This window comes from Nerophis lumbriciformis, linkage group LG31, assembly GCF_033978685.3.
Source record: "Nerophis lumbriciformis linkage group LG31, RoL_Nlum_v2.1, whole genome shotgun sequence".
Taxonomy (NCBI): Eukaryota; Metazoa; Chordata; class Actinopteri; order Syngnathiformes; family Syngnathidae; genus Nerophis; species Nerophis lumbriciformis.
The window spans coordinates 2,111,927-2,124,004 of NC_084578.2; positions in this window are offsets into that span (position 1 = coordinate 2,111,927).

Genomic DNA, 12,078 nt, shown 5'->3' on the forward strand with positions numbered 1-12,078 from the left:
TAACAGATACAAACATGTGTAACAGACAAACACGTGTGACAGATACAAACATGCGTAACACATACAAAGATGTGTAACACACAAAAACATGTGTAGCAGATACAAACATGCGTAACACATACAAAGATGTGTAACACACAAAAACATGTGTAACGGATACAAACATGTGTGACGGATACAAAGATGTGTAACAGATAAAAACATGTGTAACAGATACAAACATGTGTAACGGATACAAACATGTGTAACAGATACAAACGTGTAACAGATAAAAACATGTGTAACAGATACAAACATGTGTAACAGGTACAAACATGTGTAACAGATACAAACATGCGTAACACATACAAAGATGTGTAACACACAAAAACATGTGTAACGGATACAAACATGTGTGACGGATACAAAGATGTGTAACAGATAAAAACATGTGTAACAGATACAAACATGTGTAACGGATACAAACATGTGTAACAGATACAAACATGCGTAACACATACAAAGATGTGTAACACACAAAAACATGTGTCACGGATACAAACATGTGTGACGGATACAAAGATGTGTAACAGATGAAAACATGTGTAACAGATACAAACATGTGTAACGGATAAAAACATGTGTAACGGATACAAACGTGTAACAGATAAAAACATGTGTAACAGATACAAACATGTGTAACAGGTACAAACATGTGTAACAGATACAAACATGCGTAACACATACAAAGATGTGTAACACACAAAAACATGTGTAATGGATACAAACATGCGTAACACATTCAAAGATGTGTAACACACAAAAACATGTGTAACGGATACAAACATGTGTGACGGATACAAAGATGTGTAACAGATAAAAACATGTGTAACAGATACAAACATGTGTAATGGATACTAACATGTGTAACAGATAAAAACATGTGTAATGGATACAAACATGTGTAACAGATAAAAACATGTGTAACGGATACAAACGTGTAACAGATAAAAACATGTGTAAAAGATACAAACATGTGTAACAGGTACAAACATGTGTAACAGATACAAACATGCGTAACACATACAAAGATGTGTAACACACAAAAACATGTGTAACGGATACAAACATGTGTGACGGATACAAAGATGTGTAACAGATAAAAACATGTGTAACAGATACAAACATGTGTAACGGATACAAACATGTGTAACGGATACAAATGTGTAACAGATTAAAACATGTGTAAGAGATTAAAAACATGTGTAACAGATACAAACATGTAGTGAAGTGAAGTGAATTATATTTATATAGCGCTTTTCTCTAGTGACTCAAATGCGCTTCTTTAGTGACTCAAATGTGTAACAGACACAACGATGTGTGACAGATACAAACGTGTGATGGATACAAACGTGTGTGATGGATACAAATGTGTGACGGATACAAAGATGTGTAACACATAAAACCTGTGTAACACATAAAAACATGTGTAACAGATATGAACATGTGTAACAGATATGAACATGTGTAACAGATATGAACATGTGTAACGGATACAAACATGTGTAACGGATACAAATGTGTAACAGATTAAAAACATGTGTAACAGATTAAAAACATGTGTAACAGATACAAACATGCGTAACAGGTACAAACATGTGTAACAGATACAAACATGTGTAATGGATACAAACACATGTAACAGATACAAACATGTGTAACAGATACAAACATGTAGTGAAGTGAAGTGAATTATATTTATATAGCGCTTTTCTCTAGTGACTCAAATGCGCTTCTTTAGTGACTCAAATGTGTAACAGACACAACAATGTGTGACAGATACAAACATGTGTGATGGATACAAACGTGTGTGATGGATACAAATGTGTGACGGATACAAAGATGTGTAACACATAAAACCTGTGTAACACATAAAAACATGTGTAACAGATATGAACATGTGTAACAGATATGAACATGTGTAACAGACAAACACACGCGTGACAGATACAAAGATGTGTGACAGATACAAAGATGTGTAACACATAAAAACATGTGTAACAGATAAACACGTGTAACAGATGCAAACAACTAACAGATAAAAAAACGTGTAACAGATAAAAACAGGCGTAACAGATACAAAGATGTGTAACATATACAAATATGTGTAACACATAAAAACATGTGTAACACATAAAAACATGTGTAACAGATAAAAACATGTGTAACAGATAAAACATGTGTAACAGATACAACATGTGTGACGGATAAAAGTGTGTGCAAAGGATACAAAGATGTGTAACAGATAAAAACAACTGTAACAGATACAAACATGTGTAACAGATAAACACATGTGTAACAGATACATACATGTGTAACAGATACAAAAATGTGTGACGGATACAAGCGTGTGTAACGGATACAAAGATGTGTAACATAAAAACATGTGTAACAGATAAAACATGTGTGACAGATACAAACATGTGTAACAGATACATGTGTAACAGATAAAACGTGTGACGGATAAAAGTGTGTGCAAAGGATACAAAGATGTGTAACAGATACAAACATGTGACAGATAAAAGCGTGTGTAACGGATACAAAGATGTGTAACACAAAAACATTTGTAACAGATAAAACATGTGTAACAGATACAAACAACTCACAGATAAAAACATGTGTAACAGATACAAAGATGTGTAACACATAAAAAATGTGTAGCAAATAAAAACATGTGTAACAGATTAAAATATGTGTGACAGATAAAACATGTGGGCGTGGTTGGGGGCGTGGTTAAGAGGGGAGGAGTATATTTACAGCTAGAATTCACCAAGTCAAGTATTTCATAAATATATATCCCCGCGACCCCGAAGGGAATAAGCGGTAGCAAATGGATGGATGGATGGATATATATATATATATATATATATATATATATATATATATATATATATATATATATATATATATATATATATATATATATATATATATATATATATATATATATATATATATATATAACAAATAATTGACTTTCAGTGAATTCTAGCTATATATACTTGAATGTGAGTGTGAATGTTGTCTGTCTATCTGTGTTGGCCCTGCGATGAGGTGGCGACTTGTCCGGGGTGTACCCCGCCTTCCGCCCGATTGTAGCTGAGATAGGCTCCAGCGCCCCCCGCTACCCCAAAGGGAATAAGCGGTAGAAAATGGATGGATGGATGGATATAAATAAAATAAATACTTGAATTTCAGTGTTCATTTATTTACACATATACACACACATAACACTCATCTACTCATTGTTGAGTTAAGGGTTGAATTGTCCATCCTTGTTCTATTCTCTGTCACTATTTTTCTAACCATGCTGAACACCCTCTCTGATGATGCATTGATGTGTGGCACGCACAAAAGTGCTTTCATCAAATGCACTAGATGGCAGTATTGTCCTGTTTAAGAGTGTCACAACATTGCTGTTTACGGCAGACGAACTGCTTTACTGTAGACGTTCTTTATATTGTGGGAAAGCGGACTCAGGTCCGCATGGAGGCCACGCCCCCTCCAGCTCCGCCTGAATTTCGGGAGATTTTCGGGAGAAAATTTGTCCCGGGAGGTTTCCGGGAGAGGCGCTGAATTTCGGGAGTCTCCCGGAAAATCCGGGAGGATTGGCAAGTATGCATCTCCGTAGTGACGTCTCACTCTGTAGGTACATTTTCTGATGACTGAAAAGATTCATCAGGAGAACGTTTGTAAGATAATAGGAAATAAAAATCGTAAAATGGCGCCTGCTAGCTAGCATGCGCTACAGTGAATAAGCTAGCAGCAGCAGCTTTGACAGCAAGTCTTCCTCACACTTTTCTTTCCCATGTGACATGTGTGTTTACTTTGTGTGTGTGTGTGTGTGTGTGTGTGTGTGTGTGTGTGTGTGTGTGTGTGTGTGCAGCGCTGCCCTGTATCAGCTTTCAACAAGTGTCTTATTTTAGCGGCGGCGCTAATCGCATCCACACGAGGAACTTGTCTTTGTCCTGGCGGGGACGTCCAGGAATAGCAACGCTCTGGGAAAAAAAGTTGTGGAGTGAGACGTCTGATTACAAGTCGTAAAGAATGATTGACGGTATTGTAATGCGACGGAAAAATCATAGTTTGTGTTTTCACGCTTGTCCAAAGTGTGGCTACTTTTTTGTTGGCCCGCCAAATATTTCTCATTCCACAAATTTTGGCTACTTTTTTGTTGTAGATGGAGGCTCCTCTCACTATACTCTCTAGAAAATGCCAACAATCCTCCATTGACATGTGGAGAGCTGAAAATGAAGCAAATATGAGTGATATTGTTATTACAAGCGCTAACGCAGACGGACTATTTTAGCGGCGCATTGATAGCAGTGAGCTAATGCTAGCTTACGCTGCTGTTGTTGACGCACTGCTTCTGCTTCCTCTCCATCCATCCATCCATCTTCTTCCGCTTATCCGAGGTCGGGTCGCGGGGGCAGCAGCCTAAGCAGGGAAGCCCAGACTTCCCTCTCCCCAGCCACTTCGTCCAGCTCCTCCCGGGGGATCCCGAGGCGTTCCCAGGCCAGCCGGGAGACATAGTCTTCCCAGCGTGTCCTGGGTCTTCCCCGTGGCCTCCTACCGGTCGGACATGCCCTAAACACCTACCTAGGGAGGCGTTCGGGTGGCATCCTGACCAGATGCCCGAACCACCTCATCTGGCTCCTCTCCATGTGGAGGAGCAGCGGCTTTACTTTGAGCTCCCCCCGGATGACAGAGCTTCTCACCCTATCTCTAAGGGAGAGCCCCGCCACCCGGCGGAGGAAACTCATTTGGGCCGCTTGTACCCGTGATCTTGTCTTTTCGGTCATAACCCAAAGCTCATGACCATAGGTGAGGATGGGAACGTAGATCAACCGGTAAATTGAGAGCTTTGCCTTCCGGCTCAGCTTTTTCTTCACCACAACGGATCAATACAGCGTCCGCATTACTGAGGACGCCGCACCGATCTGCCTGTCGATCTCACGATCCACTCTTCCCTCACTCGTGAACAAGACTCCGAGGTACTTGAACTCCTCCACTTGGGGCAAGATCTCCTCCCCAACCCGGAGATGGCACTCCACCCTTTTCCGGGCGAGAACCATGGACTCGGACTTGCAGGTGCTGATTCTCATCCCAGTCGCTTCACACTCGGCTGCGAACCGATCCAGTGAGAGCTGAAGATCCTGGCCAGATGAAGCCATCAGGACCACATCATCTGCAAAAAGCAGAGACCTAATCCTGCAGCCACCAAACCAGATCCCCTCAACGCCTCGACTGCGCCTAGAGATTCTGTCCATAAAAGTTCAGAACAGAATGGGTGACAAAGGGCAGCCTTGGCGGAGTCCAACCCTCACTGGAAACGTGTCCGACTTACTGCCGGCAATGCGGACCAAGCTCTGACACTGATCATACAGGGAGCGGACTGCCACAATCAGACAGTCCGATACCCCGTACTCTCTGAGCACTCCCCACAGGACTTCCCGAGGGACACGGTCCAATGCCTTCTCCAAGTCCACAAAACACATGTAGACTGGTTGGGCAAACTCCCATGCACCCTCAAGGACCCTGCCCAGAGTATAGAGCTGGTCCACGGTTCCACGACCAGGACGAAAACCACACTGTTCCTCCTGAATCCGAGGTTGGACTATCCGGCGTAGCCTCCTCTCCAGTACACCTGAATAGACCTTACCGGGAAGGCTGAGGAGTGTGATCCCACGATAGTTAGAACACACCCTCCGGTTCCCCTTCTTAACTTGCTAAAAGTCAAATTTAGATTATAATTCACGCATCTCTCACCTGCTAGTTACCAAGACTTGGACTATGGCGTAGTTTGTTCTCCCGTGGTGCAAATGAACATTTGGACCAGACATGGCGTGAAGGTGAAGACATTATTTATTTTACACTAACAAAGGAACAACGCGGTGCCCGCGGTCACCAGGTAGCCCGTAAGGACCAGATCAGTCGCCTGCTGGCCTGTTCTAAAAATAGCTCAAAGAGCAGCACTTACCAGTGAGCTGCCTCTATTTTTTAAATTGTATTTATTTACTAGCAAGCTGGTCTCGCTTTGCTCGACATTTTTGATTCTAAAAGAGACAAAACTCAAATAGAATTTGAAAATCCAAGAAAATATTTTAAAGACTTGGTCTTCACTTGGAATAAGCGGTAGAAAATGGATGGATGGATGGGTCTTCACTTGTTTAAATAAATTCATTTATTTTTTTACTTTGCTTCTTATTACTTTTAGAAATACAATTTTAGAGAAAAAATACAACCTTAAAAATGATTTTAGGATTTTTAAACAAATATACTTTTTTACCTTTTAAATTTCTTCCTCTTCTTTCCTGACAATTTAAATCAATGTTCAAGTAAAAAAAATTATTTATTTTTTTTATTGTAAAGAATAATAAATATTTTAGCTTCTGGTTTTTCGACAAAGAATATTTGTGAAATATTTCTTCAAACTTACTATGATTAAAATTCAAAAAAATTATTCTGGCAAATCTAGAAAATCCGTAGAATCAAATTTAAATCTTATTTCAAAGTATTTTGAATTTCTTTTAAAATGTTTGTTCTGGAAAATCTAGAAGAAATACTGATTTGTCTTTGTTAGAAATATAGCTTGGTCCAATTTGTTAAATATTCTAACAAAGTGCAGATTGGATTTTAAACAATTTAAAACATGTCATCAAAATTCTAAAATGTATCTTAATCAGGAAAAATTACTAATGATGTTCCATAAATTATTTTTTTAAATTTTTTCAATAAGATTCAAATGAGCTAGTTTTTCTCTTCTTTTTGTCGGTTGAATTTTGAATTTTAAAGAGTCGAAATTGAAGATAAACTATGTTTCAAAATGTTATTTTAATTTTTTTCGTGTTTTCTCCTCTTTTAAACCGTTCAATTAAGTGTTTTTTTTCATCATTTATTCTCTACAAAAAACCTTCCGTAAAAGGAAAAACAAATGTACGACGGAATGACAGACAGAAATAACCATTTTTAAAATATATATATAAATGTATTTATTTAGCTATTCTTGTTTAAATCACACTTACGTGTAACTTACAAATGACAATATATTTATTTATTTAAGTGTGTATCAAACTGGTAGCCCTTCGCATTAATCAGTACCCAAGAAGTAGTTTTTGGTTTGGTGACCCCTGTACTAGGGCATCAAATCAGTGTCAGTTGAGTCGGTCCATAGGTTGCCTGTAGGGATTTTTAATGTCCAGCAGATGTCAGTATTTAGTGACACAGTATCGACACAGTATCAATACAGTTTTGCAATGTGTCGAAACGCTTCATGACGCCTCATCAACCCATCACTAGTGTACATGAACAAAAGTCGCTAACTGTGGCATGAATCGAAAAAAACTTACTTGACATGGCATGAAGTGCGCAGAGGTAAACAGAGTGAGAAGCAGAAAGTCAGGGGTGTGATGTCGCCAGGGAGACTTCCTGGCAACAATGGCTTTAAATAATAGTGACATGATTAAAGACAGGTGCGTGAGTCGCGAGGGCAGGTGAAAACTAATGGGTTGCTATGGTGACAAACAAGAGTGCACAATGAGTCCAAACGTGGAACAGGTGAAACTAATGGGTAACCATGGAAACAAGACAAGGGAGTGAAAAGCCAGAAACTAAAGAGTCCAATAACTAAACAAAACAAAACATGATTACACAGACATGACACTAGTAGAGCAGGGGTGGGCAATTAATTTTTTTACCGGGGGCCGCATGAGCAACCCGAGGGCCACACTGAATATATTTCAATTACATTTTGCTCAAATTATTTTTGATATACCGTAAAATATATAATAATAATAATTTCATTTAACCTAACTTAACTTTATACAAAAGCAGATTGCTTTTGATGGTTTTATTTTTAACACTGTCTTACACAACACTTCCTGATGTATAATACAATGCAAAAATGTCCATTTCTGTCACTTTATCCTGCATCCTCTTTAAAAGTCCAACATTTTTCCCCGTCAGATTTGGACAACCATCTGTTGTCACACCTGCCAGCTTGTCCCATTTCAGTTCAAACACGCATTTACCTATGTGAACAAGTCATTACCTGTGGTTGTCCCTTTTAATTGACTGCATGGCTGCCAGCTCCTCCGTGATTCGAAAGTCTGCAGTTATCCCACGTAAGAAGATGAGCAGCTGGGCGGTGTCACGTACATCGCAGCTCTCATCCGAAGCCAGCGAAAAACAGTCAAAGTCGGCCGTTCTGTTCTTCAGCCGAAGCTCCGAGTTTCCAGCGATGGTCTCAACCCGCCTCGTTACAGTGCGTCGGGAGAGTGACACGTTGTCAAATGCGCCCCTCTTCTCCGGACATATCAGCGCAACAGAGTCCAATAAGCACTCCTTAATAAACTCTCCGTCAGAAAACGCCTTACTTTGTGAGGATTGCGACTTATTCTTCATCTAAACGGGATTATGTTAGCGTCCCATCAGTCGACATCTCAGCGACAGTGGAACTATTACAGTAAGTGTTTGTTTTATAATAATTTATTATGGTTAGTTTGTACTTAGCACCTAGCAATGATGCTAATGCTATAGCGTCACAATAAAACTGCATCCATCGACTCGGCTTCTAAAACTTCTCATCCTGTGTATTCGGGCTCAAAAACATAAAAGTGCAGGATCATAATTTGTCGGCTCTGGCAAAGTCTGCTTGATTAGTATTGTTGTTGATGGGGAAGGGATCTGTGGTTCCTCCTCTGCGTCACACTATCACGTGACTGGCTTCATCGTTATCTCTCAAAATGACTCAGGAATCTCTCTGAGATTGATACTATTTTATATAAAACACACACACACACACACACACACACACACACACACACACACACACACGTTACATAAGAACATATTTTTTAACTCAATCATATATTGATCCATCCATCCATTTCCTCCCGCTTGTCCCTTTTTGGGGGGTGCTGGAGCCTATCTCAGCTGCATTTGGGCGGAAGGCGGTGTACACCCTGGACAAGTCACCACCTCATCACAGGGCCAACACAGATAGACAGACAACATTCACACTGACATTCACACACTAGGGACCATTTAGTGTTGCCAATCAACTTATCCCCAGGTGCATGTCTTTGGAGGTGGGAGGAGCCTATCCCCAGGTGCATGTCTTTGGAGGTGGGAGGGGCCTATCCCCAGGTGCATGTCTTTGGAGGTGGGAGGGGCCTATCCCCAGGTGCATGTCTTTGGAGGTGGGAGGGGCCTATCCCCAGGTGCATGTCTTTGGAGGTGGGAGGGGCCTATCCCCAGGTGCATGTCTTTGGAGGTGGGAGGGGCCTATCCCCAGGTGCATGTCTTTGGAGGTGGGAGGGGCCTATCCCCAGGTGCATGTCTTTGGAGGTGGGAGGAAGCCGGAGTAGAACCCACGCAGTCACGATAGAACATGCAAACTCCACACAGAAAGATCCCGACTCACGACTACTCAGGACCTTCGTATTGTGAGGCAGACGCACTAACCCCTCTGCCACCGTGCTGCCCATATATACATCATGCATCATATATTGATGATTTCATTAATTATATAATAATTACATTAATGCTGATGACTTTATTGACTATATAATAATTACATTTAATTACATTATTGATAATGACTTTATTAACTATATAATAATTATATTTAGTTACATTATTGATTATTACTTAATTAACTATATATAATAATGTCATTATTGATAACTTTAACTATATAATAATTATATTTAATTTCATTATTGATGATGACTTTATCAATTATATAATTTAATTATTGATGATGACTTTATTAACTATATAATTATATTACATTTAATTAACACTGATGACTTCATTAACTATATAATAATTATATTTAGTTACATTATTGATGACTTTATTAACTATATAATTATATTACATTTAATTAATGCTGATGACTTTATTAACTATATAATAATTATATTTAATTTCATTATTGATGATGACTTTATTAACTATATAATTATATTAAATTTAATTATTGATGATGACTTTATTAACTATATAATAATTATATGATATTTAATTATTGATGATGACTTTATTAAATATAATAATTCTATTAAATTTAATTATTGATGATGACTTTATTAACTATATAATAATTACATTTAATTACATTATTGATAATGACTTTATTAACTATTTATAATTATTTTAATGTCATTATTGATGACTTTAACTATATAATAATTATATTTAATTTCATTATTGATGATGACTTTATCAATTATATAATTTAATTATTGATGATGACTTTAACTATATAATTATATTACATTTAATTAACACTGATGACTTCATTAACTATATAATAATTATATTTAATTTCATTATTGATGATGACTTTATTAACTATATATAATTACTTTAATGTCATTATTGATGACTTTAACTATATAATAATTATATTTAATTTAATTATTGATGATGACTTTATCAATTATATAATTTAATTATTGATGATGACTTTATTAACTATATAATTATATTACATTTAATTAACACTGATGACTTCATTAACTATATAATAATTATATTTAATTTCATTATTGATGATGACTTTATTAACTATATAATTATATTAAATTTAATTATTGATGATGACTTTATTAACTATATAATAATTATATTAAATTTAATTATTGATGATGACTTTATTAAATACAATAATTATATTAAATTGAATTATTGATTACTTTATTAACTATACAATTATATTACATTTAATTAACACTGATGACTTCATTAACTATATAATAATTATATTTAATTTCATTATTGATGATGACTTTATTAACTATATAATTATATTCAATTTAATTATTGATGATGACTTTATTGACTATATAATAACTATATTAAATTTAATTATTGATGATGACTTTATTAAATATAATAATTATATTAAATTGAATTATTGATTACTTTATCAACTATATAATTATATTACATTTAATTAACACTGATGACTTCATTAACTATATAATAATTATATTTAATTTCATTATTGATGATGACTTTATTAACTATATAATTATATTACATTTAATTAATGCTGATGACTTTATTAACTATGTAATAATTATATTAAATTTAATTATTGATGATGACTTTATTAAATATAATAATTATATTAAATTGAATTATTGATTACTTTATTAACTATACAATTATATTACATTTAATTAATGCTGATGACTTTATTAACTATATAATAATTATATTTAATTTCATTATTGATTATGACTTTATTAACTATATAATTATATTTAATTTCATTATTGATGATGACTTTATTAACTATATAATTATATTACATTTAATTATTGATGATGACTTTATTAAATATAATAATTATATTAAATTTAATTATTGATGACTTTATTAACTATATAATTATATTACATTCAATTAATGCTGATGACTTTATTAACTATATAATAATTATATTACATTTAATTAATGCTGATGACTTTATTAACTATATAATTATATTACATTTAATTAATGCTGATGACTTTATTAACTATATAATAATTATATTTTATTTAACTATTGATGGCTTTATTAACTATATAATAATTACATTTAATTCAATTATTGATGACTCTTTTTAACTATATAATAATTATATTTAATTACATTATTGATAACTTTATTAACTATATAATAATTATATTTGATTTCATTGTTGATGATGACTTGATTAATTATATAATAATTATATTTAATTACATTATTTATGATGACTTAATTAACTATATAATAATTATATTGTTATATATAATGTTATAATATGGCTTCATCGTTATCTCTCAAAATGATTCAGGAATCTCTCTGAGATTGATACTATTTTGATCAGATCTGTTTGGAGTATATATTTATATATATATATATATATATATATATATATATATGTATATAAAATGTGTTTTTCCACTCTGTTACTTTAATGTTTTGTGTCCTGGGCCAATCAAAAGCACCCAGACACACAATCAAATGCATAAAAATAGTAAAAATGTAACATTGTTG